Source organism: Motacilla alba, chromosome 4 (assembly GCF_015832195.1).
Source record: "Motacilla alba alba isolate MOTALB_02 chromosome 4, Motacilla_alba_V1.0_pri, whole genome shotgun sequence".
Lineage (NCBI taxonomy): Eukaryota > Metazoa > Chordata > Aves > Passeriformes > Motacillidae > Motacilla > Motacilla alba.
In genome coordinates, this window is record NC_052019.1 from 3,174,683 (window position 1) to 3,202,523 (window position 27,841).

Sequence of the window (27,841 nt, forward strand, 5' to 3'; positions counted from 1 at the left end):
ACTGAGCCCAGGGAGTTCCACCTGAATTCACGGAATTCACAGAATCACCAGGTTGGAAGAGACCTTCAAGATCATCGAGTCCAACCCGTGCCCCAACAGCTCAACTAAACCCTGGCACCCAGTGCCACATCCAGGCTTTGTTAAACACATCCAGGGATGGTGACAACATGAGGAAGAGCTTCTTTACTGAGAGCACTGAACAGATTGTCCAGAGAGGCTGTGGAGTCTCCTCACTGCAGATATTCCAAAGCCATCTGGACACAACTCTGTGCCCTGTACTCTGGGATGGCCCTGCTGGAGCAGAGACCTGGGACCAGGTGACCTCTGTGGTCCCTTCCAGCCTGACCCATCTGGGATTCTGTGAAATCCAGGCAGAGTCATGGATCTGCTTGGACAAGGTCTTGTTTCTCATTCGGGATTGACATCAAGTGGGATTGAGGATTAACTGGAATTTATGATCTCTTGAACAGATTTGAAGACTTGCAGCAAAACTATCAGTTCAATTGCTCTGGTATTGAATTCATGGCTTCAGTCTAGAATTCCTGTGTGTGGTGGCAAAGACATGCATGTTTTCTCTGATAGGTGGGCTGGGAGTTATTACCTGAATATTCACTAGGAAAACCATCAGGACAGAAGGAAATTTCCCATCAGCAGCTTCAAGTAGCTACAAACAGGACACAGGTTTATTTAAAAAACCAAAAATTTATATATTCATATATCTTGAGTTTATCTTCCACTGTGTATAAGCTCTCTCCAGATCTCCATTTTAGAATAAGAACATCACACACTGCAGCACTCAGTTGTTGCCTGAATTGTCTCTTCACTCAGGGAAGCTTTGGGATGAGCATGAGGGCACATGGTAGCTGTGGAAATCTGCTCATTAAGTGGGAGAGAGCAGAAACAAACACAGCTCCCCTTTGGCATTTTGTGTTTGGGATCACTGATGCTGTTTGCATCTTCACTGGAGTGTATCTTGCTGAAAGGTTTTGTTCAAGACCATGAAGACACAAGACTAAAGTCATACTGATTGTGCACAAGGAACTTAGAAATCTGGCCTCATCTATTCCATATGCTTCTTGAAAATGTGATTTAAGTTTGTTGTTTGTTTTTTTTTCCTTGGGAATTAAGAGTTTCACTGTTATGCAAAGATGTGTTCTTGTCTTTCCAGTCTTTTCTGCGTGAGTCTCTCATATAGTTAGAAAAATCCACAACTTGTAAAATAAACTGAGATACAAAATATGATTTAAGAAAATGAGTGAACAAGAGCATAAAACTGCCTCAGGCAGCACTTCTATTCCAAAAGTAATTCCAAGTTTAAAAACAAGTCTTGTTTTAATTTGCTGCTGCTATGGGCTAAGTCAGCACTACTGTGTGAAGTTAGAGGTCTCCTTAGCATGGCACAGCAAATATTTGGTATTGTCACATCATTAATTCTGTTTCCTATCTCAAACACAGCCCTCAGGAATGGGCACTTGAAGCAGGCTGCAGGGTATTGACACTGTTTGAAAACTCAAGGAATTCTTCCCGTACACAAACCCTGAACTGTTAAAAAGTGACTGTATTTCCTACTTTTCATGTGTTGTGGATTGCACCCAGGTTGAGAAGGCTTCTTGTTGGTCTGAAAGCTTCCCTTTTTAAATTCAGTTTTCTGAGCAGGAGTGTGCAACATTAACACCTTCATTGCAATAATGCTGGGTATGGATTGGAAGGAAGAAAATGAAGTGTTAGTGATGGCAAATCCAAAGGCTCTGAGGCACAGGTCTGAGTAGGGTCTTGCCTGTGTAGGCAACACTGGGTCTCTTGAAGTCAGTCCAGAAATATTAAAATAAATATGTTCTAGATACCTACTCACAAATCTGTGAGACTTGGAGTTTGCCACTGGAGTCAGAGAGATATTTAACTCAAGGATGAATAAACAGGACTTTTAATAACTACTGTTCAATTCAATTACACTGACTGACCTTCATGCAAGCCCTGTTTTTATTCCTTACCTCCTGTTCCTGTTTTCTTACCCAATTATCCAAGAGTTGAACTTCAGGCTGCTCTTAGGCTTCACCTGACCAGTGTCACTGCAACTCTGACTTTGTGTGCTGGAAAACAACTGCTGGAACAGGAGGTCACGTACCTCATCCACATTTCATCTTTAAAAACATTTTTTGACTCCTTCTGTTTGCATTTGAAGGAAAATCAGAGAAAATCAGGCCAGCCAAAAGGTTGGTGTGAACTAAGGACATTCCTATTACTTTCTTGAGTTGTACTTGTCAGTTTAAAGGCAGTTAAGACCTGGATATCTTCATTCATGCTCTGCTTTCAGTACTTTGTTCTCTTTTCTTCTCAATGCCCAGACTTTTCATCTTCATCCAGCTGCCCTCAGCTTTAACTACCTGAATGCTCTGCAGGGAGCCATGAAATTCATTGCAGAGTGATAAGTTACTCTGGGAAGCCAACAAGGAAAATGATTTGTTTTTCACCTTCCAGGTCCAAAATTAGATGTCTAAATTTGGAAGCTGATCTCCTTTTCTTCTTTTTTTTTTCTTTTTTTTTTTTTTTCATCCCAACAGAAAATCCCTCTGGCAGGTGATTTATTTGGCCCCTTCTCTGAGCAAAGTCTCTGGAGATGCCTGACTTCCTCCAGTGATTTTACAGGGAAGACTAATGTAAATAAATTCAAGGACCTCTCAGTTCAGTCCATAAATCTGGGCTGCAGTTGTAGACTCTGGCTCCTTTTGTTAAAGACTTCTTCAATAATGTCTTGACAAAATAATGTAATCTTGGAGCATGTAACAAAAAAAAAAAAAGGACATTCCAGCATTCATTTAATTCCGCTTTGTCAAGCCAAATTTAGTTTGTGCTTCATAGAAAAGCTCAAAAATTGTTGCGTTTATTCCAGCCCAACTTCATGGATTTATGGCCATAAATATTCCAATTACTTACATTTAATGGTTCACTTGTCCTCATCTGGGCCACGGCAGATCCTTGTGCCCATGTCCTTCGCCTGTTGCAGCGGGAAGGAGCACTTGTGCTAAAACTGCCCCCAGGCTCTGAGGCGATGAACTCTCAGGTTGTGTGAGCAGGGCTGCAGGGACTGCTCTGCTGTCCAGGGGCAGGGCACGATCAGCTGCTCACGCTGATGAATTATGCAGTGTGACTGAAGTCAATCAATACCCCTCTCTGTGATTTATGCCCATTCAGACACTCTGACTCATGGCAGGGTCAGCACCCTCACACTTTTCCAATGTGGAGAAATGCTGCTAATTTGGGGTTTTTTTCATTGTGAAGATCCCCTGTTTTTTGGAAAGGACACTTATACACTATAAATCTTCCATTTTTTTTTCCTGTTGCAAATCATTTAGCAATTAGAAAACCAGGTTCAGAAACAATTTGCCGTCTGTAATCAAATAAACAAATAAATCAATAAACACTTTTATCTTCAGGTTAAAGGCTAATGAGGTAAGAAATAACAAGCAGGCTGAGAAGTGGGCAGCTGGGGAAGAGCTGATGAAGTTGTAGCTGATGATGTTTCTTTCCTTAAGTGAGTGCAAAGAGCACACGTACAAAAGAGAGGCTAATTAGTCTCTTTTCAGTTGGAAAAAGAACACAGTGAAAAATCAAGTGAAACTACACAGTACAAGCCGTGCTGTTACCATTCTGGGTCCTTCCTGTATTTCAGAGTCTTGTGGAGTCAAGAAACTCCTCTGGAAAGCAAGGAGGAGCCACATCAGGATCACCAAAATAACACTCAGTATTCAGCAAGTTATGTGCAAAGATGACAAATTTCAGACCTGTAGAGCTGTGAAGGTTAAACAGGGAGATCATATACTGGGCTTTGAGGGGTGGAAACTCTTCATAAAATCCTCTGCTGACCAGACCTCTTCCTTTCCTCCTCCAGTCACTTCCAGATGAACTCCCTTCAGTTGCCAAGCTTAATTTAGTGCCTTTTCAGTGGTTTCAGACAATAGAGCTAAACTTGGTCTCGTGAGGACACATTATTAGCCAGAAAATTTCCTTTCTTCTTGTGGCTTTCTGGGTTTTTCAGTCCGTAGCAATCATAAGCAATTTTTCCTTAGATGGATGTCTGGCTTAGGAAGGTCTCTGGTGAGCCACTAATTAGATAGAACAGTTTCTGAAAGGAAGTCAGCATTAAGAGGTTGTGCTCTGTGGTGCTATTTAGGTGTCTACAGGGAAAACAACACATTCAGAAGCTCTTATTTTGGAGCAAATTACTTTTTTAAGATACAGAGTAGTTCCTAAAAAAACATGTCCAATGAGGAAAGCCTGAAAGAACTGAAGCATTTTATTCCAAGCAAGTGAATATTGAAATAGAATGTCTGTAGTAGTCATACACAGAACAAAGTGTGTATCCAAGGGGGAGAGAGGAGGATGGGGAGATGTTTGGAGTCTGAGATTAAAAGGTAGGGAAGAGGAAGGCTTGAAAAGGTCAGGAAGAAGCTTTGCAATTTTCCCAGGAGGCTGCCCTGCCATGGAGACTGTCTGAATGAATTAGGTGGATCTGGCTCAAAGACATGCAGAAATCTTTCTTTTTCCTTTTTTTTTTTCTTTTTTCAAAGGAAGAATTAAAAATAATAGCTCAATTCTGTCCATTGAATATATTTCCCATCATTGTAGGCACAGACACAACTTAAGGAAGGGCACTGGAGTCCTCCCCTGAGTGCATCAATAATGTGTCTATCAGTGAGAGATGTCTCTGAGCAGCTTTTTAATGTGGTATTGGTGTTGCCCCCTCTCTGATCTTTCCTCTAAAGCTTCCAGCAGAGCCCTCAGAGCACCCAGAAGCTCAAACAGATGTGTCCTGGCTGCACATCTGCCCACCCATAAGCCCAAAGGCTCTGTGACCTGCAGCTCTCACGATGCTGCAGCACCTCCAGGCCAGAGAGAAGTGTCAGGGCTGTGGAGCTGCCCCATTTCCTCACAGGATAGAGCGGCTGTGGAGCAGCCCAGCAGCCAGCCAGGAGTGGCTGCACACTGCACTGCAGGCTCTACATCTCTGTAGATGTGCCTTGGTTTGAAAAGACAGGTGTGTGCTAAGAAAGGCAGGAGCCTCCCTTGAAATGGAAAATGTAAACCCCCTCCCTCCAGATTATTATAATTTTGAAATGAAGGGGCTCTCAGGCAAAGATATGGGAATAGAAATAACAGTTCTTTATTAGGGAAGAAAATAAAAATAAAATAAACAATGTAGTAAAACAAAACAACACTGACAGAGTCAGAATAGGAGCTGACCTCCTGTGGGTCAGGGTGGTGGCAGCAGTGCCATTCCATGGTGGCTCAGCCCTCCTGCAGGGCCAGCTGTGGTTCTGCTGGAGCAGGGATCCTGCACAAGGCTGGAGTTTTCCTCTGGAGCTCCAGGGCTGCTGGAGATGGGCCTGGTGTTCCTCTGGGAATGCAGGGAGAAGAAAGCTGCTCCTCTGGGAATGCAGTGGGCAGAGGCTGCTGTGGTGTTCCCAGGGTCAGATTGTATCCAGGTAGGAATGCTTGGCTCCTCCCCTGGGCAGAGCATCTCCCAGTGGGATGATGGAATTTGATCAGCCATGCAGGGACACTCACTGGCCATGAACAGAAGATCATTAATAATTAATGGCCCATGAACAGAAGATATGTCCTGGAGGGAGGATTGGTTGTGGAAGAGTTAAAGAAAACTGCCCAATGCACAGCAGATAAGTGCCCCACCTCTGACAGATGGAAATAGAATACACACCCCCAGACTAAGACAAGAGCAGAAAACTCTGAACCATCTGTAGCTGGGCTGGATTGCAAAAGGTGTCTCTAGTCAAGGGCAACGCCTTGGGTACACAGAGCTGGTGTCCCCATGGCTGTGAACAGCGTGTCCATGTTCTTCTTTTAATAGCAGCAGATCCAAAGAAGTGTCACAGAAGTTTTTAGAGGGATGGAACATGAGGGATGTCCTATGAGAAAAGACAGGAGACCTGGGTGTGCTCGCCTGGAGCAGAGAAGGCTCCAGGAAGAGTTTAGAGCTCCTGCCAGTGCCTGAAAGGGCTTCAGGAGAACAGGAGAGGGACTTGGGACAAGGGATGGAGGGACAGGACAAGGGATGGAGGGACAGGACACAGGGAATGGTTTCAAACTGGAAAGGAATAGGTTTGGAATGGTTACTAGGAAGAAATCCTTCCTTATGAGGGTGGGGAGGCCCTGCACAGGGTGCCCAGAGAAGCTGTGGCTGCCCCTGGATCCCTGGAAGTGTCCAAGACCAGGCTGGATGGTGCTTGGAGCGACCTGGGCTAGTGGAAATTGTCCCTGCACATGGGAGGAGGTGGAACTGGATGATTTTTAGGGTTCCTTCCAACTCAAACCATTCTTTGGTTTTATGATTCCAAAACAGTGAAACCTTTCATGGCTGTGTGTCTGAATCAGGAGCTGGAGGCAGAGTCTCCAGTCTGTCCATAACTTCTGCTTTTAAAAATTGCGATAGGATAAAGTCTAGGAATCCTTTTAAGTCTCCAGGGAATTTTCCTGGAAGTAATAAAGTCCCTGCTCTGTGGCTGGTTCACTTCAATCTGTTGTCTAGTGTCCTTCCCTCCATCCTCACCCCATCTTTGGAACTCTCACACCAGTGTAAGACCCCACTGAGCTGTAACATTTCTTCCAGTGCTAAACAGTGACTTTTACCTTCCCTAGGAAAAGGTTCCTTTCCTTCAGGCACATCTTTCCTCAGTGTCATGTCTTGCCAGCTGAACTGATTTTGGAAAGGGAAGGTTCCTGTTTCTGTGAATTCAATCTGGCACGCTGGATTTGGAGATTTAAGTACACTCAGTACCCAGTTTCCAGGCCTAAAGTCCAATTCCAAATTCCTTCAAATGTAAAGTTCCTGAAATACAAAAAAAAAAAAAAGGAAAAAAACCCCAGAAGTTAAAAAATGAGTCTTTAATCATGTTTGTTTGAAAACACATTTGTTTGAAACTGGGAGGTTTCAAGTTTGATATTCCAGAACCAACAAATTTGAGTTGTTTGCACATATATATATATTTTTTTTTAAATCTGAAAATTTGTCAGATTTCTTCTGGCCCACAAAAGCAATTCCTACTGACCAATGCCAAGCTCTGTGCTGAGGGGGAGATAATTTGTCAGGGATATTTCAGACGATGTCCCAGACGATACGAGACTTTCCAAATCTGTCGGATTAACTTCATCGGCTCCAAGGGATGGCATTTTGGAAATCCATGTCCCAGGGCTGCCAATTTAAGGAGCACTTTCATGTGCAGAGAACATCCATGTGCTCCTCATTTTCCCCAGGCTGGGTCATCATCAATCCCTCCCTTGGGTAATACAATTGATAAAATGCAAAGCTGAAGGGGGTTGGAGTTTTTAATATTACTTCTAGAAGGCAAAGCTAAAAGGGGATAGAACTGATGAAATTTTTATGCTGTTTGCTACAGAAAAGAAAGGCAAAAATAAGTGGATTTGTGTGCTTTGACCTTGGCTAGAAGGGGTTCAGATATTTTCAAGACAGCAAAGTTCAAAAAGTTCTTGTGAGCTGTGCCCATGAGGACAACCCCTCCTCCAGGAACTTCTTCCTGTCCTCCAGGACAGCAGTGGATTAAAAGGAATATTTTGTCAGAGAAGATTAATTTTTACTGTTTATTTTCATAAGCAATTTTATGAACTTTTTAAAATGGTATTTTAGCTCTTCTCCCCATGAGAGCTCTGAACACTTGGAAGGTATTGGAGACTGAAGATAATCATAACAAAATAGCTTTGAATTTGGATTAAAAATTTTCCAAGGTGACAGAGAAGCACATGAATCAATTACAACTCATACACAAAATGCAAAGGCTGCAGTTGGTCAATATTTTAAGAATGCAGGACCAAAGAAGCTTGCCAGCAATCACAGCCACAGCTCTGTGTCAGCTGCTCTCTTCAGTGCATTTTGGTTTTTAAAGAAAACAACCAAAGGTGGGCAAGCTCAGGATCACTGAACACTCCTCCTGCAGGTATCCAGAATTTTCAGCTATCCAAGGATGTTTGAGAAGCCTCCACTTGAAGGCTTCAAAGCAAGGCACCAGGGATGAGAGGGAATCTGGGGCAGGGTAAGGTCCTGCTTTGTCAGAAGAATATTTCTGGGATACTTTTTGAGAGCTTCTAATTTCTTTAGAGCAATTGCCATTCCCATTTGGCAGAGCTGCACCCCCCTCAGTGCCTGTAGGAGGAGAAAGATTAGAATATGTGGGATCTTTGCTGCTCAATGAAGAGAACAAAGCACAGAGGCAGACAAGTTGGTGCCATCATTGTGGTGACAGTGACAAAACAATGTCTTTCTCTGAGCTGATTTTACAAGATAATATAAAGCTTTCAAAACAAAGCTTTGTAAGTGCTCCTGAAATACAAATAGAAGTGGTTTATAACCTCTCCAGCCCTGCAAAGTGATTCTTGCTATTAAAAATATGGCTGTGCTTAATGTTGCCTATTTTCAGATCGTGAATTATGATTTGCTTTAAGTGGCTGCTGCATTTGCTCCCCTTTTGCTCCACAGAGGACAATTTTGGAATTTATTAACTTTTCATTCAAGGTCTGATAGGAATATTTGTACAGCATTCCAAAAGGTGCTTGCTTAGCTCTGAAGAGACCTAACTCAAGCCCTGGAGGGGTCCATTTTTAATGGGATTTTAGAGGTGACATTAACAACAGGCTTGGGGCAACGAAGCACAAAGATGACGAGGTGCTGGGATAAAATCTGCTTTCTTCAGGTTTGATTAATGTGTTTTGGCTCCACGGCTCCCTCCACAGCAGAAACTCTTCCCAACACATTCCTGTGCCTGAAGGGAAACTGGCAGTGAGGAAAACCATCCTGCCCCACAGCATTTGGGGGGCGTTTTCCTGACCCCTGGGCTGTGCACGTCCATCACCCTCTGCTTTCTGCTTTGCTGCCCCTACAAAGAGCCACTCGCCAGCACCTCAGGAGATCTGGGGTCCTGCTCAAAGGGCACTTGGCACAAGGCTGGTCTTGAAGGCCAGGTGTGCCCAAATTCCTACAGAGTTACTGCTGGATTTGGGGTGAGAAGGAAGTCTGGAGCTCTCTACTCCAGCCTGCTCAAAGAAGGGAGAACTTGAAATTTGCACACTTTTTAGTTCGTGGCTAGAACCAGTTAAATTTTGAGCATCTTCAAGGTTCTCCCAGTATGTGTTATATTGTTGGGTCATAGCCATGGTGATGTCAAAACCCCCTCAGATTTTAAGTCCTCTGAATAGAAAATGGGACTTGCTTGGGCTTTTTCCTTCATTTTGAGAAACCTGTAGAAACATCAGTAAGTCTGCAAAGCAAACATCAACCACTTTTATTGTTAAGGCTCTTCTAAAAATAATAAAAAAAGAAATTAGGTAAAACAGACTACAACAGAAGGGTTTAAATGCAAATCTTGCCTTTCAGAAGAGCAAGACATTGATTCCTGGTTAGGATTCAGCCAGTTCACCCATCACATTGACACTCATTTTTTGGGGTTACTGAAGAAATACCAAGAGACTTTGCCTCAGAAGCCAATGCAGTCAGTAAAACTTCCCCATTAATAAAGTATTTGAAGAGCATTTGAGAGAATATATTCACTTTATAAGAAAACTGAGAACCTGCTGTTGATAAAAGATCTACATCACTTAATTTTTCATGTTCTGTCTCTGTTTGCATTGGAAAATAATTGAAAACAAAAAGATGAGAATAAATTCATGCTGCCTCTGACCATTTAGTTCTGTATTTAGGAAGAAACCTCCTTTTTGTACTTACATATTCTGTCTGCCTGCAGAACTCTGTGAGTGCTTTCCAACTTGATAAATTTCAGGGATGAGTTTTATGATGACTTCTGGGTTTATAGCAGAATTTAAAAAGATATTTCTGGATGAACAGGTGCATTTATTATGAATGGTCCTCCTGCAGTTGCTCATCTGCCCTCATCTCTAGCAGATTTGTCAGAAATCACTGTAGGGAATATCCATTACAAAACTGCCTGTAACTTTAAAAACATTTATCACGGCAACAGCTCTTGAAGGCAGAAGGGAGCTTTTTTCTCTGTTGGTTTCAAGAGGGTAATGAAGCTGGTGCTTAGTAACCTGCCAGGTGCTTTACTGGGATTGAGAAGTGAATTAAAAACAAGATTCCCCTGTCCTGGGTTAACATCCTGATGGCAAGAACATTTTCCTCTGTATATCAGAGAGGAGAAGTCTCTGCCCTCTGGTGTGTCCATGAGTGCTGAGAGTGAGCAGGGACTAAAGGCTTCTGCTTTGGATCACAGTTCTGTCAGTCATATACAGCAGGAAATCAAAGTATCCTTCTTGTGCTCATTAAAAACTGGTGGCATATTTTGGTGTTTTTTTTACAGAAGAATTCTTCCCTTCAATCTGCAGATTCACATTTAGGTGTCTGTGCATTAAGTAGCATATACATATTCATCCTCACATCCTGTCTGCATCTTCTGCTGTGCCATGTGTGGTTTAACTTGCATGGCAGCAACGCATCATCTTTTTTTTCAGTTAAATAACAGAGAAATTCTCATTATTGCAGAGGTTATAAGGTTTTAAAATGTCAAAAAGGCAAGATGGACTTGGTAATTGATTAACCTGAGGTGGTGCAAAGCTTCACCCTCAAACACTCAATGTTTAGTGGATTTAAAGATGTATTGAGTTGTCTTGTGACTAAGGATAGAATTAAATCCAAGATTTCCTTTGGAGTTAATTGTCACTTACCCAGAAGTTTTTCCTTGAGAGAAGAATTCTATTTGAAAACTACCTAAAATGCACTAAATATGGCATCTGTATAACTACTGCAGCTCATCTGACATAAATGTTTTAAATTAGCAAGTAATCCAATGCTTTTTTGTTCATCAGTTCACCTACCCAAGCAATAAATATTAAATCTGTAGCCTAGAAAGAGGTATTTTAGGTAAAATCATCTGCATTGTAGGTATGCATAAATGAAAGGAACAGTAAAGCATGTTTTTAGCAACCCACTCACAGTTTAGTAACATATGTTAGGGAGGGAATATGGACATATGTCAGGCAAGTGGAGAGTTTTGGAGGGAAACCAAAATCCTTGGAGATAATGGTTCTACTCCCTGGTCTGTGCTGAATTCCCAAAGAGAAGGATGGGAAGAGCACCGGAACCTCTGCCTGAGGCCTCCTGTGGTGTAGCAGAGACTGGGCAAAATGACACCACCAATGAAAACACCAACTCATGACTAGGCTGAAATGTTTAGATCTGCTCAAAGGGATGGAATGTGTTTTTTTTGGTTTTTCTGGTTTTTTTTTTTTTTTTTTTTCCAATATTGGAGAATTGCCAAAATGAACTCAAATGAAATTTATAATGAATAACGTGAGGTCTATTGGGTAATTTTTTACATAGGTGCAAAACATCATAACAACACTGCTGGTGTTGATCTAATTAAAAGCTGTTTCTCTGATGGTCGTTAATAAATTCTGTTACATGTATTTCATGCAGATAAAACTTGTGTTCTCTGATTTTGTCATTTAAGGCCAGGAACGCTTAAACAATTCGCTTCTGGACATGTACAGGAAAGACATGCAGGAGAAGACCTGAAAATCACAACAGGTGTGAAAATTATTCTAGAAATACCAGTAATGCTCACATTGTGGAAATGGAGACAAACCCAGTCAAACAAGAAGTATGTTTTTATAAAGGCACATGAACACAGCACCCATCTTTTCTTTTCAAAGAGCACATTGTAGGTACAATTTTTCAACCAGAAAAAGACTAAGGGAGGATTTCCTGGTTACCTGATTCTGGCATCCATTATGTGCCTGTGTTTTGAAATTAGAGAATCGCATCTTGATTTTCTTCTTGCAGGAGCTCTGTGTCATTCCTGGCCTTGGTTGGACAGCACTCCCTAAAAGTGTTCATTCTTCATCTTCCTCCTTCTACCATGAGTGGTGCTCCTGCCTTCAGTACATGTGGCTCAAAATAACCAACTTTCTCATGGATTTAATTGTCAGTCTCATTAACACAGGGCTCTTTCTTTGAAATATAAATGTAGATGTTTTTTGCCAACACCTCTTTGAGGCGAGCACAGGCTCCCTTAACTACCAGGCTTATTTTGATGAGAAACTGAAAAACATGAAGAGGAATCTACTAAATGAATCTACTGACTGTGAATCTTCATTTTAGGACTTGTAATAAAAAGGAGGTCAGAATAAAAGTCATGGTCTCACCTGATGTTAAACTTTATAGAATCACAGAAACATTAAAGTTGCAATCAGATAACTGAGTCAAATTATCAACCCAGCACCGCTACCAGGTTCACCGCTAAAATATGTCCTCAACTGCTACATCCACACATTTTTTTTTACACTTCCAGGGATGGTGACTTCACCACTGCCCTGGGCAGCTCGTTCCAATGCTTGACAACTCTTTCTGTGAAGAAATTTTCCCTAATATCAAATCTAAGCTTACTCTGTCACAAGTTCAGGGCATTTCCTCTCATCCTGCCACTTGTTTCCTGGGAGCAGAGACTGAAACTCAGCTGTCTACAACCTTCTTGCAGGTAGTTCTAGAGGGTGAGTATGTCCTCCTTTTCTCCAGGGTGAGCTATCTCCAGCTGCTCTAGGTGCTCCAGACCCCTTCCCAGCTCTGTTGCCCTAAATGTCTTTCTTGTAGTGAGGGGAAAAGACTGGGGCTGCTCATTAAATCTTACCTGGATATCTTTATATGGAAAACAGATTTCAGACAGATGCAAAAATTGTTTTCGAAGTACCTGATACAGGCCAGCTCCACTCTGGACTTTGTAGGGCAACAAGGTAAGGGTCAGCTTCTTTTCTCAGGAACAAGTGAGAGGACAAGAGGAAACGACCTGAGGCTGTGTCAGGTTGGGCATCACCATCATCATTCCATCACCAGAAGAATTTCTTCATGGAAAACATGGTCAGGCATTGGAAATGGCTGCCCAGAGAGATTGGAGTCCCCATCGCTGGAGGTGTCCAAGGAATGCCTGGATGTGGCACTTAGTGCTCTGGGCTGGTGACAAGGTGGGGATCAGTCAAAGGTTGGACTCAATGGTCTTGGAGGGCTTTCCCAACCTCAATATCTCTGTGATTCTGTGAAGAAATAAACAAGTTTGCACCTGCCTGCCCTGCCCCATGATTTCCAGGACCCTGTTGCTGTGGTAGCAGTAGAATGAGATGCTTCTCATTTCATTCCTCACAAGGTGCTGTGGGTGTGGAAGAACCTGGGCCTGCAGCTCAGAAGAGGCAGGTGGAGGATGCCAGGTGGGGCCTGAGCAGATAAGAAAAAGGCTCCAGGAGTGGATGGCAGCAATCCCTGTGATGTATCCCTGGCTCCCAGCCTGGTGCCTGCTGTGAACAGAGATGCAAGTGGAGTTTCTGAGCAGGAGCTGTTCCCTGCCTGCCTCAGTGCACACTGACCTGTGCTGCTCCTGCCCTGCCTCCAGCTGTGGGAATGAAACCCAGCTAAAGCAAAGCACACACACACACAAATGGATCTGCCCTAGGTGGTACCAAGGGAAATTCAAATCCTGCTCAACTCCCCCAGGGGTCACAGAACTCTGAAGCATGAATATTCAATATTATCTTTATCTTAATGCTTGGCAGAAAGGACCCTGAACATTTTGAGGGCAATGCAGGCATATTTTGATCCATCTCTAGTCCAAAGAGCTTAGCTGATAGCTGAGGTTAATTTTAAAATATGGATTGAAGTAATTATTCAGTCTTTGATTCAATATTGATTAGACAATGCTAGGCTTAAACTGAGATGTGTTCTGGAAGTGTGGCAAACACAACGTAGTTTTTTTAGTTAGAGTAACCTTTTCTTCTAATTCAATCTCAGCTTGAAGATCCCAAATGAATGGGGTGAAGGCTTTAAGTGGTGCATTGAGTTTGTGAGGCAAGGTTTTGGTAGAGGAGGGGCAGCACCTACACCAATGGACCTTCTCAGTGTAGGGCATGCTTTCCTCCTCTTGAATAATTTGTATGACTTTCCTGAATGTTAAAATATGAATTCCTGACTGGATGTAACATTTGAGAAACACGGCAATGTGTTTCTCAAAAGTAATAGCAACTTTTTGGTGTTTAGTCAGTATTGGTGGTTAAAAGTGTATCTTTATATCTGTGCTTTCTTCTGTACGTATGCCTCCACCTTAATCACAAGGGAGGCCTAAAAACAGAAATCTGTGGGTAGCAGAGGTTGTTTATCAGGTTTTTGCTGACAGACAGACCTGTTAATTATCTGCTCCTATTGAGGCTGCTGAGTGAAGAACTACTGGCTTTCCATTTTCTCCCAGTGCAAAATGGGGCTGTCTTTAACACCTACTGTATTATCCTGTACCTGAATTACACCTCGCTGAGTAGGAATGCTGCTGGCTTGAAGTGGAGTGTGGGCTGCACTGAGGAGACACAGGAGTGGGCACGGGATGAGGGGTAAAGGTGGGGCTCAGGGACTCTGTGGAGATGCTCCAGCTGTTGGACAGCTGAAGGAGGAAAGCAGGAAGGATTGGATTCACGGCCAGGTTTGTTGGAGCAACCTGATCTAGTGGAAGGTGTCCCTGCCCATGGCAGGGAGGGGAATGAGATGAGCTTTAAGGTCCTTTCGAATGAAAACCATTCTAGGATTCTGTGATTCCTCAGCTGAGGTCTGGTGAGGGTGAAGAGAGGAATTGTGAAGCTGGAAGTGAAGAGAGTGCCAGCTGTGCCTGTCCTGCATTGTCACACCTGCCTTGGGGGTGTGTTATCCACCTGAACATCCAGCTGGCTCGTTCCATGTGTTGGGGAGGTTTCTCTTCATGAAAAGGACAGGACTGCTGGGGTACATTCCTGGAGCTTTATTTGCAGCATCAGCCTCATTACATGGTTGAGACAAGAGGAAGATGGCAAAGTTCACATACAGCAGCAGCCAAAGATTTCTTTGTTACAAAACGTTTTAAAAACTTTCTAGCCAATAGCATATTGCTAAAGCTTACAGACAATTGTTTTAGGCAATTAGTACAGGTACACCTGTTTCACACAACTCTTGCTTGTCTTCTTTCTTTGACAATACATAATACACCATTATTAAGCTTAAAACTTTCTGCTATCTTGCTAAGCATATTTTCCTGCAGTCTTAAGGTCTACCTTAGCCAAGCCTAGAATTCAAGCTACTGTGTAATCTCCTTGCTTGCTATACCATTGTAACTTTCTCTACTTTCAGACTTTGCAGCTGCAGCTACTTCTCTTGTTCTTTCTGTTTCTTAGGCCTGCTTTTACAGCTTTCTGGAAATCTTTTTACCTTTACTATTTCTCACATTCCTATTTCTTTGACTTAAGCCAAAGAGTAAATCAACACCTAAGCACTGCAATGGATTGAGAGCTCAGCCTCAGCTCTGTGAATTCAAGCCCTCACCTGGCAGTGAAGGTGCAACTTCATCTCTGTTGATGCAGAAATGGACACCCCTACCCACAGCAGCTTCCACATTTGTTTTTGGACATCTGGAGGCACCACAGGCAGAGCAACCAGCAGCTTTCTCAAAGCTACAGAAGTTCCACCTAAGCCCAAATAAATGCCTTGAGAGCCCTGTGAAAGAAAGCAGCACCTCCACAGCTGGAATGATGGTGGTGTCTGTGTAAACCCAGGGAATATTTCTCTGTCTGCTCTGGCGTGTCCTGATCCCCAGAGGAACACTCACTTTCACCCTCATTCATGGAGAAAGTTTCCTAAACTTCAAGATAGACTAGAATCCACTAAAGTGTGAAATAGATTATAAAGTGGTGTAGGTGTAACACTTGGTGAGAAATTTAGGTTTTGGGATTTTTAGTATGTTGTGGATGGAAGCAAGATGGAGGGCACAGGGCGTCATCCTGGGTTTATTCTTCATCCTTCTTCTTCCTAGGTTTGGGTGGTATTTTGTAATTGGGCAGAACAGTCTGCATTGTGGGCTTTTAGGGATCATTTACTGGGTTAAAAGGGGAAATAATCTAGGTGTCAGTTCTAAATTAGATAGTTTATTCTTAAAAGGCCTTTAAAAAGAGATTGTTGGCCATTTTGTGCCTTCTAATGAAAAGCTGCCGAACTCACAGTAGTGAGACTGTTTCATTGATAAGAAATAATAAACATTTTAGTCCAAACATGAACTACTATCTCAAGTGCCTTCAGTCCAAACCCAGAGAAACCAACAACTGGTAAAGCCACCATGTCCAAGACACACATGATTCATTTCAGGATCAGAAATGCTCCTGAGGTAACCTTAAACCCACTGAGAGGTGGGATGGTAATTCTGTATGGCCTCCAAGAGAGGTATGACAAAGATTGACCATCACAGTGCCTTTCTCAAATGGTCTTGTCAACTTGTAACAGAGCTCAGAGGTCTGAAGGACACCCTGGAGCCCAGGTTCCTCCTTTACAAGGGGCCACCCTGCTTCTAAGTCTGGATCATGTTCTTCCACCAGCAAAACAAACAGACAATTTATTTGTACAAACCTTGTACAGTCATCCAAGTTTCCCCATTTAATAGCAGAGTTTAGTGGGAAAAAGCTATTTCTTACTTTTAGAAACCTTAATTCAGGGTCAGTGAAGAAACTCTTACCTAAACACAGAGTTTTAAGAGCACATCTGCCATGTTATATTTGTGTCTCTGTTCCTATAATTAAAAAAAAAAAAAAGTATAATGAGCAACTAAACAAATTATTCTTGATGCTGACTGAAACAATTAACAATTATTATTTATAACAGAAATAATTTAGAGTGAATTATGTTTAGTTTTCTCTTCAGCTCTGTCCCCAACATTTGCATTTTACTGCTCTACTGGTATGTTTTGGCGCCTACTTTATTTTTGTCAGCAAAATCAGTTATTTCTGACATTATTTCAGTGCCTTCAGGGCAGAATGTTGGAACTGAACAACTGGTTCCCCCCAAGACATTTTCCAAGCCCACATCAAGTTTCTTTGCTGTTATCCACAGAAGTTATGGAAGCAGGGCCAGCGGAAGGAATGCACTGGTAGGGTTCACTTTGAGCTGAAAGCTATTTCATGCTGTGTATCCACAATTACCTCTGTATTTATAGATTTCTGTGTGTCCAAAAATGGAGATCTGAACGTGGACTCTTGCTTCTTTCAAGAGTGAACAGTTTTTGTATTAATCAGAGATGCCATGGCCAAGTTTCTTTCCAGCAGTCCCTAAACAAAGGAAAATGATCTTTTCAGCCAGGTGTCCTGGGTCTGCACCACAGACCTTTCTCCACTGCCTGTAGGTCGTTAAGGTTTTATTCTGGTGGAGAAAATCAATTAATTTCTCTAGTCATTCACAGCATGGTGAAGGGACAGGGGCATTAAGCAAAGCTCTGACAGAACTACAGCTTGTGGCATGAATTTGTCATCTTACATCTCAAGTGCTTGGCCTTGATTCCTGTCAATGTCTCTGTTAATTGAAACCTTCCTCAGAAAATGCTCTGCAGCCTGAGATTTCCAGGACTGTCCCAGTTCAAAGTTTTCATTTCTGCTTGACACTCCCACCTTTGCTTTTCCTCTGCAGAAGTAATCCAAACTTGTTAATTCTTTTTGGATATGAAAAGGAGCAAGCCCTATTAATAATATTTTCCATTACAAGCCCTAACTTACCTTGAAAATACCAAATATCAACAACCTCATTACACCTTGGAAGCCTCAGGTGAACTGCAGATTTTTCTTTATTTAGCTCTGTTTATTTACTCTTGCCCATCCTTCAGATGAGTCACTCTTAATGGTAAATACAAATACAATGGCAATCTTGAAGCTGCTTTTCCTTTGTCTGCAGTTCCCCAATTCGTGCCCTTAATTGCAGCAATAACTTGAGCAAATCAAGAAAATGGGGCTGAAAATAGGTACAGCATCAGTGCTGGCTGAAAAAGAGGTCTTTATCCCTCATTTGGAGGTGTTGATTCCAAGGGATGTTGAACTCCCTCAACTTTTCTTGACCCCACAGAGAATCGATGGGACTTTGCTCCCACCCGGGCAGGCAGCATTGATTCCTGCTTGTTCCCACCTGGGTGTTCCTGGGAGGACTGGGAAGAGTCAGGAGGGAAGGGCTGGGGGTTGATCTCTCCTCTGAGCTCCAGAGCATTTTTCACTCCAGATAAATTTGCCAATTACCACTTGGATATCTCGTAAGGTTTCCTCTCTGCTCAGGGCAATCAGTGGGCAGAACAGGGAGAGCTACTCTGAGCAGAGAATTTGTCTTGATTACACTCAGTGTGCCAGCGTTCAATTTATGAAAAATGTCTTTCCAATTACTTTAATCTGTTTTTACTTCTTTCAACAGAGTGAGGAGAGTTAATGTTTATGATATAACAGATGGCCATGTACAACACACATATTTTTTGATTCTTGAGTATTTTGTATATATTCAAGGAATCTTGAACTCTGGAATTGAGGATGTTTGACAATCGTGGCACCTTGTAGATCAGAATCTAATATTTTATCTGGACGAGTTTCCCCCATATTCTGATGACAGTCAAACTATTTTATTAATTTATTTTAAATTGTCCTGATGCTGGTTGATATTAATTTAAGAGAGCTCTTAGTCTCACATCAGTAGTGTGCATTTTCCAAGCGCTATTTCTCTGGGCAATGCCAGGTGAAATAGTTTGTTCTTTTCCCTTTACCTCTGTGAAGTTTATGCATCCTGGCTTTCCTATTTGGAATGATGGATCCCAGCACTGTTAAACAGACTGCAACCTTGATTTCATTATCCCTCAATCCCAAGTGTTGGGCCTTTTACCAAAGTTGTGTCTCTTGCTGTGGATAGCTCTGATATTGGGCAATTAATCTATGATCTCAGAATATTGTAAAACAGATAGTAATACATTTCCCTGGAACATGACATTTTAGGAGTTGAGAAATTTACAAGACCAAGGGGCTGTTCCCACAAAAAAAATTTGTATTATTTAAGTAGTAAATACTTCCTAAATTAATAAATATTGATAATTAGCATTACAAATTGCAGCAAAAATATAAATGTCACTAATAATACACTACATTTAAGTATAAAATAGGATTAGTATGTTGACATTAAAATATAGTCTATTATTAGTAACTGGATTAGTAAATAAGTATTGATTTATCAATACAGAGATAAGTTGGGTGAGGGTTGCTCTAGTAACTCATCCTTCTGATCTCTGGGCTGTGATTCATCTCATCAAACTCTTCATGTCTGTGATGTTTTAGGATGTGTCTGGGCTTGGATGGCCATTGCACAGTGGAGAGAAATGGACATTTCCAGGATATAATTAATTTCTGCTCAAGGAAGGATTTACCAGTAGAAGATTAAGCCTTTCCCAGTGGTCAGAATGTCCAGATCAGAGGCTCAAATCCTGTCACTTTCAGCGAGGACTAATCAATGACAGTCTCCTGGAAGACACAAACCAAATAAATTTCATATTGTCTGCCTGTACAATAACTCTGCAAGACGCTTTCCATGTGGAAGCCTTCCCAAGCATCTCAATAGCTGATCTTTTCCCTGTGATTGATGTTAGTTGTAAACTACATGAACATGCTCAGAATTGTTTAATGCAAATCAACCCCTAAACTGTTTTCACAGGATGATTTTGTCTATTCCTTGCAGAAGAAGCTGTGCATTAAGCTTGGGAAGCGGCAGGGCTTAACTCCCTGTTGTCAAGCAATAACTCTCCAAAATGCTGCAAAATGCTTGAAATCTGTCTCATTCATCACCATTTTGTCAAAGCATGTGGAATAGTGGAGCTTTGATTCTGTGTTCATGTTCATGTTTGGAAGAGGGAAGCAATTGATTATCCATTAATGAAAACATTAATCCCTCTTGGCAGGTTCTTATCAGCCAAATGCTGCCTCAGCTCATCTGGAAAGACAAACCACGTCATACTGAGGTCTTGCAAGTCCATTTGTATTGAACCCATGGTTTCCTGCAAATTACAGAAAAGTAATCCAGTGGGAAATGCAGTGAAACCACCCCTGCATAGTTACTGAATTACTCTATATGCCAGTGTTGGTCCTCATGAGCTGAATAAGCATATGGAGAAGAATTTGGCCTCTAAGGGTATTAAGAAGGAGGTATAAGACTGTCTCTCCATAAATCTGCCCTTATCACTGTGGTTTGCTGTAACAACCTCACTTTCCAGGAATATGGAGTATAAAATGTTCCAAGAAGTACAAAAAATTCCCCCAAGCATGAAGTCACGTAGCTTCGTTTCCCACAGGACTAGCCACAGGGGATATGGAAATGCAATGGCTTCAGCTTGGAACTAAATGTGTGTCCTGCAAGCAACAGACAAAAATGCATCAGGAGCTTCTGCACATCACGTGTGAAGCTGAAACTGCATCCAGATTTCTCCTTTTCATAAACACACAATTCCGTCGTGAGGTAAGGACAATCTTCCTTTATTTCTAGTCTAATGATTTTGTTGGTTTGAAGGAAAAGTTATCTATTGTGTAGATTCTCTGCTGTCGGACATCAAAGTTCCTGTGTGGTGTAAAATATTAACTCCACAGCAGTGGCTGCATCAACCTTGAATAGACTTCTTTTTGTCGGTGTTATTCCTTTATCAGACGGAAATTTTATGCCTTTCTGTTGCTTGTTTTTTGTGCTCTGCTGAACATAAAAAGAAGAAAATGTCACATTCTTCCCTGTGAGGGTGGTGAGGCATTGGCACAGGTTGCATAGAGAAATTGTGGAAGCCACATCCTTCGGAAGTATCCAAGGCCAGGTTGGATGGGATTTGGAGCAATGTGGGATAGTGGAAGGTATCCCTGCCCATACCATGGTTTTGGAACTGGATGGTCTTTGAGAACCCTCCCAACTCATTATTCTGTGATTCCATGAAAAGAAGGGGAAAAAAATCACAATTACATCTCCTGGGCTTCATCTTGAGAAACTCTGTCAAAAAAAAACCCCACCCAAACCCTATGCTAAATTATTTTCTCTGGCACAGCAAAGGAGAAGTCTGACTGTTGTAGGAAAGGAGCTTAAATCTATAAGGTTTGGTGATAATGTTTGCATAATGAAAATAAGTATGAGAGTCCAAAGGTTAAGACAAGACCATACTGGAAATAATTCAGCATTGACCTGGTGGCACCCTCTGTTTTGTCTTCACAGTCGTGTCTCTGAGCATTGTAGGAGGAAAAGGTGCCGAAGGCAATGAGACCTGACAATTCATGAAATATTCTGATTTTCTATGCCTTCCTTAAACCTATAGCAGATCCACATTGTTAAATGCTGCTGTAGATCCAGCTTTACAAACATTTAGGATTCATTTTCCAGGTTCTTAAAACACCATTAGTCTCTGATAGGCCATCAAACCAAATGTGTTGGGTTTTTTCTCTTGAATAAATGTAAGTAGGATAACATTTCTTACTCATTAAAATAAAATTTTAAAAAACCCAATAAAAATGAATGAGGCAGTTTGAATAAGCAGTTTCAAACCCTTCTCTAAATTATTTTCTCTTGATGTGCATTATTTGATGACCTGCTACTCCCTAAATGGTAATTGCATTTGAGGAGAGGAGGAAAAAACAAAAAAACACTGCCTCCCCTCCAGGACTGCTGCCCCCATTCCTCTGGGTGCTGTGGTAGGGATGGTGCTGAGTCCACATTATCAAGCTGAGTAAATTTTTGGCTGAAAACCAACATCTTTAGCACCTTGGGTGTCTCCGTGCTGGTGCAGCCCCTTCCCTGGCACCTCAGACCTATGAGGGCCGGAGGCTTTGATTATTTTCTCTACACATCCTTCCTGCTCTTCAGCTGGATCCCTGGTACAAATATTTCTGAGCACCACAGAGCTGGGGCTTCTCCCTGCATTTATTTCATAGATTCTCTGAATCATTAGGTTGGGAAAGGTCACAGAGTCCAACCATTACCTCAGCAGCACGGTGTTCACCACAAAACCACGTTCCCAAGTGCCACAGCCACGTGCCTTGAACCCTTCCAGGGATGGTGATTCTACCACTTCCCAGAACAGCCTGTTCCTACCTCCCAGTGAAGAATTCTTTCCTAAATTTCATCTAAGCCTCTCCAACTTGAGACCACTTCTTCTTGTTCTTGTCTGCTCCTGTGTTTTTTCCTGTGTATGCTTAAGTCTGGTTTTGAAACTTCTCATTTTGGCTCCTGAGGTTTGTAAAAACAAGTTATGTTTTTGTATTGTCCCTTGTGAAGGGTGATTGATAGCAGAAGGGTCATATTTATTACTTCATTGCTACTTTCCATAAATCTTACAGGTGATATTAATGTAATAATGCATAAACAGGCAATGAATTGACTTTGACTGGAAACAGAATAATTCTGAGATCATAACCAAAAATAGCTATGTTTTTAGAGCAAGCTCATAACAACCATGTTTCCCTTTTAGAACGATGCATAATCCCATTATATTAAAAAAATTACCAAAAAAATCACAAAAATAGAAGGTAGAAGACATAATTATTGACTCTGTTTGGCCTGAAGGAATAAAACTCTGTTTCGGCCAAACAAGATAGCATCAAATTTTTATTCCTTGCATTTCATTACTTATGACTCATCTCTGGCCAATCCAATTATCATTCTAAATACTGCAACTGTTTTCAAAACTTATTTCACATCACTTTAGACAACTTCCCCTGTACTATTTACTGAAATCAAACAAATAGTAAATTAAACCAAGATGTGCTAGCAATGCACTGAGAAAGTTGGGATGGAGAACTGTCCAATAAAAAAAATGTTGAAAAGCTAAAATAAAGGAGAAAGTCCTGGAATCTGACTTAAAAACCAGGTGACAGCAACAGAATGTATTCTTCTGGCACAGAAGGCTTTGTTCTTTTTAGGAAGAATGAAATGAAAACATAATAGATTGAAAATGAGTTCAGCAGAAAGTCATAAGATTTGAGGTTTTGGACAATTGCTGAAACCTGACAATTTTAGCTTGGTTTGACGCATTTGGGAGCAGCTGCAAAGCAACAGATCTAAAGCTGTCTTAGCAATTTTGGGAGTCCTTCCCTAGGTAAGTGAAGGTGGAGGTGGTGGCACATGGAGGCAGGAGCTTTATGCAGCAGCACTCCTGAACTTTTCATCACAGTCAATGTCCTCCTAATCTTCCACATTTTGCAGATCCTTGGGAATCATGGAACCCTCTTCCAGCTGTTTGAAAGGAAGAGAAGGACATTTGGGCTGCCATTAACCAACTCAGCTCCTCCCACTCCTCTGTGCTGGAATTCTGAGAGAGAAACCTGCAACTCATGTCAGGGCTACTCTGCTTCCTGCTTCTCAAAGTTGTGGCCTAAAGAAACCTGTCAGCAAGTCCTTTGAAGATGAATATACCAACTTTATGATTGTAATTGAGTTATTTCTATCTTATCTATTTGGGTTTTCTTTGCCTCCCCCCCCCATTTGTTTTTTTGCTGAACTCAGAGTTCAATGTATCAAACATTTTATTTTTGTATGACGAATTAATGGGTTTTATTTCAGCTTTTGCCCCAAGGTAGAAAACTTCTCAGCTGCTGTTTCCCACAGTAAAAGCCCAGAGCAGTTAGACACAATTAATAAATGTAAAAAAGGTATGAGTTAGTTGATTGCTCAGGAAACAAGGTTCTGGTTCAATGATGTGCAAATCCTACAAACCCAGTGAAGGGTTGAAACACTCAGAAGGAGCAGCATCTTCATGCAACAACAGCAGAGCCTCTGGTGAGAACATAATTCAAGCTGTTGTTTAGTCCCAAAATCTCCTAGGAGCCCATGCAAATTGTGAATAGAAAGTTTTTATTTGGATGCAGTTTTGAAGCCTTTTGAGGGGGGATGCAGAGGTGTTTGAGCCAGGTCCAGGCTTTCCTGGAATGCAGGCAGGATTACACCTGGACTTGCTTTTCCATCTTCTTTTATCCATCAGATTTTTTTCTTTCCACAAAATAAGCTCTGCAGGATGTGGATTTACAGCTCCTTAGATCCCTTTGCAGCTGGTACAGTCCTGAGGAAAACTCAAACCAAATTTCTCTGAGTCCTGCAGAGCCTGGTAACCAAATTCTGGCCCACCTTTTTATGATTAAAAACTATGCATGAGAATGGATATTGCAAGTAACTAACAGGTGAAAAATTCATACCTAATTGCTTTATAGAAACTCATTTCTCTGGCTCAATCCCATCTCTTGATACATGTTTGAAACAGTATTTTGTGTAGCCAGAGAGGATTGGAAGCACTTCATGACATTTGCACCCTGGCTGTGAAATGCAAAATGTTTTTAGATGCTTTGTAAACAGGAGAGAAACCCTTAGAGGGTCTCACTCTGACACACTGTGAGTTTTATGATAATTAATTAACTGGATGAGCTCATAAATGTAACAAACAATTGTGCCTAATGGGACAATGGCTCCAATTTCCCCTGAGTGTATTACCTGATTAACATTGATTTACTGTCCTGGGCTCTGTTGGATTAAAGAAAGTTCTCACTAACACATCATATTTTAAGCAACTGCATCGACCCCCCTATTAAAAAAAAAAAAAAGAAAAAGAAAAATAAATAAGAAAAGAGGAAAAAATAAGCCATGACTCATGTCTTTTATTCATTACCCTGAAAAGTTACAATCCAGGATTCTCATAAAGCTAAATGGCATTTTGAGAGAAAATGTAAAATCTCATCAAAATCTTTTTCAGGGAGCTCTTTTGATAGCTCTGAATGCTACCCCACACTGACTTTGTGTTCCACTTGGCACACAAAGAAATTAAGTATATCATTTACCAGACTTGTACAAGACAGTACTCCTGCAGAAGGAGCTGCAAAGGGATAAACAGCAATTTTAGCAGCAGAAAACTGGCAAAAAGTGAAATCTGACTCCTTATGCAAATAAATGGCCCTCAAAATGACACAAATCACCGTGGAAGGAACATTTCTGAGTTGAAAGAAAACAACAGCAGATTTAAAGTTCTTGCTCTTAAAAAAATATTATTTTCCCTACATTTCAAATGCTGTAGAAGCCAGAAGCTTCTTGGGAAGGTCCCTAAATAATAATAAATAAATTTTCAGTAACAACAGCTCTAAGTGCTTTCATTTGGCAATGATCACAGACAATTGATTCCCTCAGAATGAAGTTTAAATAAGATCAAAGAGGAAAACTCTGCTGGGGAGGGGTGACCCATGAAGGCTGGTGTTAGTCCTCAGCTCCTGGTGCTCCTCTTTTCCTCTTAATTCTTGGAGTGTTGGGACTGGCGAGGGGGTGGTTGTTAGGAGCAAAGCTCCTCCACATTTACACCTCCACATTTGCAGCCCCCGGCTCAGAGCCTGTGATCAGGGTAAATCCCTCACCCTCCTGCAGTGCTCATCCCTCCTGAAGTACCCTGCTCTGCTCTTGAAAGCTGCTGCCTTTGGCTTCCTCTGCTTTTTCAAAATACCCTTTTTGTGTTGCGAGCTCTCAGAGCCCCTCTAAAGAACAGATCCCCAGTGAGAAACAAACAAGCTGTTGTTCTGCTAATTAATAGCTCTGAAGTTTGGTCCTCCTGACCAGGGCACTAACAGGTTATTGAATGCTCTTGCCTCTGAAATGAGGAGGAAAACTCTCCACTTCCAATGTTTTGGTGGGTGTTTATTTAAACCAAATTATTCACAAAGGCTTTATGATGTGGTGGATAGCTGTGGTCTACTGATTTTTTTTTTTTAATTTTAATAAGGAAAGATTAAATCCTGTAGGTCAGAAAAGAATGAGTAATACCCTTCCCTCTATGGCACTTTGCATTATCTGAATGCATTTTCTTTCTGGGAACATGCTAATCTACTTTTAATTAATTTTTTTCCCCCCAGAAACATGGATATTTTGAAAGAAATGTATGCCCAAAGTCTTAAGTTTGGGTGACTCATGTTAGCTACAAAAATATCTGTTCTTTATGGTGGCTTTATGAACCAATAATCTCTGCTTAACATTCCAATTTAACTCATATATTTGCTGGCTGAGGGCCTTTTTGACCAACACTAAGTTAAAAATCAAATCTCCATAATGCTTAAACACCTATATTAAGAAGCTTAGCTGAAGTTTATATAACCTTTGGATTGGTGCAGTATCTTAAAAATCTGTTTAAATGAAGCCTTTTGGATTATCTCTTGATTAGAATATATTTAGGGATATTTTTTTGCTGTTTTTTTTCTCTCTACAATTTAAAGCTGCAGATAAAAACAGAGTATTAGTTTTTATATCCTGCTTTAAAACAAGCAGAGGGCAGTTGGTGATTTCTCTAAAACTGCATTGCAAAGCAGCAGAGTGCAAAATGTTAGGATCATTTTCCTTAAATAGTAAGCAGGATAAAACACTATCTTCACATTTTCTGTGGATGTTTATGGCAACAAGTGGCAGAACATTTAAATTTTTAGTGCTTTGGGCTTCAGTGATGAGCAGCCAGCTGCAATGGCAGCAGATAATAATTAGGGAAAGCGTGATGGGCAGTTGATAGTATTCATCAGTGCAAGTGGAAAAGAGACTTACACAAAAACTCTTCCTGCAATTGCAGAAATGCCCATGTAACACAATTCTTTCTACATATTTACTGTATTTAGGGAGTGATTTGGGCACATTTTAAGATACTAATAATGAATGTTGCAGGAGTGGGACTGGACACCCTGTTAGTGAGACCTGAGCAAAGATCCCAATAAAATGCAAGTGGCTTTTGGAGTGGATTTTTATTTTGAAGTCCATTTCATGCCAGTAAAATCCAGGTGGGGTTTCAGCAGACACAGAATGTGAGTGCCTGTGTAACAAACAGAATTATAGAATCATTTAGATAGGAAAAGACCTCCAGGATCATCAGGTCCAACCTTTAATCAAACCTCACCTTGTCAACTAAACTAGAGCATTTGAGAGTTATTTGAGTATTATTAACCTAATGAAAATACATTCAATTAATCTGCTTTTAGGGAGGTGGAGGGGGAAAAAAAAAGTGTTTTTCTTAAATAATGGTCTAAAATACCAGTTACTGCACTTTTCTTTTTCAGTTTTGCAGTACTGCTTAGGAACTCCATGTAAGTTTCCCTTCTGGGCAGCAAGAAAAACAAAGCATAAAGGCAATTTTTTTTTTAGGACAAACTTGGGATAGGCAGTCCTAAGGCAGAGGAAGATTTTCCTGTGTGAAATAATGTTTACAATAATCAAAGTATCTGTCATTAAGTCTTGTGCTGTGTAAAATGACTTCCACATGGCATATATTCATTTTATATTTTTTGCAAAGATTTTATGCTGCAAAAAACTTTTATTTTGTTTATCTTCTTTTTTTTTAGTTTTTATTTTTGACCCTTACCTTTGATTACTCCTTATTTTTTTCTTTCTTTTTTTCCTTTTTTTCTTTTAAATATGATTTTTTGTTAGCAGTAATGTCAGACTGGCCCATTCTATCACACAGGTTTGACAGCGTGTACTAAACCACACCAAAACCTACCCTTGTGGTGCCAAAAAATATCCATCAACATCATTTTGCTTTTTGGGATGTTTTAACTTAACACTGCCAATTGCACTTTTTGTGCAGGTGTATTTTTAAAGGAATGGGAATTATTTATCTCCCCAGGATATTTTGATTCAACATAAATTGAGTCTGATGTTATTATTTGGAGATCAGGTGAGAAGAAGTCCAGTTGTGAAGGCATGAAAAATTCTTCATTAGCAGGTTTGTGTGAATCATCACCCTGCAAGTGCTTCATGCATTCCCTTCACTGTAGGATTTTAATTGGCAAGATCCTCCCGTGCCTAATGACTGCAAATACTGGGTGTTATTTCTGTTTCCTCAGGCTCCTGAGCTAAACCTATCATCAAGGTCTTAATTACTTCCCATCCAAGCAATAGCTACCATTTATCAGCATGATTTAAAGCTTTTCTCCTTGAGCTCACCTGCTAATTTTTGCTGTTCAATAAACTCCTGACAAGCAGGAATATGCCAGCTTG

The 27,841-nt window shown here is 41.1% G+C and overlaps 2 long non-coding RNA genes across 3 annotated transcripts in view; one reads left to right on the plus strand and one right to left on the minus strand.

The window, feature by feature from the left end:
- Positions 1 to 6,678: 6,678 nt before the first annotated feature.
- LOC119700872 overlaps positions 6,679 to 27,841 on the minus strand; it is a 34,372-nt gene continuing 13,209 nt past the window's right edge. Inside the window, exons 5-6 of one of the 2 annotated variants that reach the window (XR_005256911.1) lie at positions 16,542 to 19,338; positions 6,679 to 6,844 (exon numbers count right to left, since the gene is read on the minus strand). This is a non-coding gene — a long non-coding RNA (uncharacterized LOC119700872). Of the gene's footprint in view, positions 6,845 to 14,801; positions 19,339 to 27,841 lie in introns of those variants that run through there. The other variant, XR_005256910.1, reaches the window with a different exon arrangement.
- On the plus strand, positions 19,879 to 24,463 carry LOC119700871. The gene is made up of 3 exons (XR_005256909.1): positions 19,879 to 20,016; positions 20,163 to 20,326; positions 23,042 to 24,463. It is a non-coding gene; the product is annotated as an uncharacterized LOC119700871 (long non-coding RNA).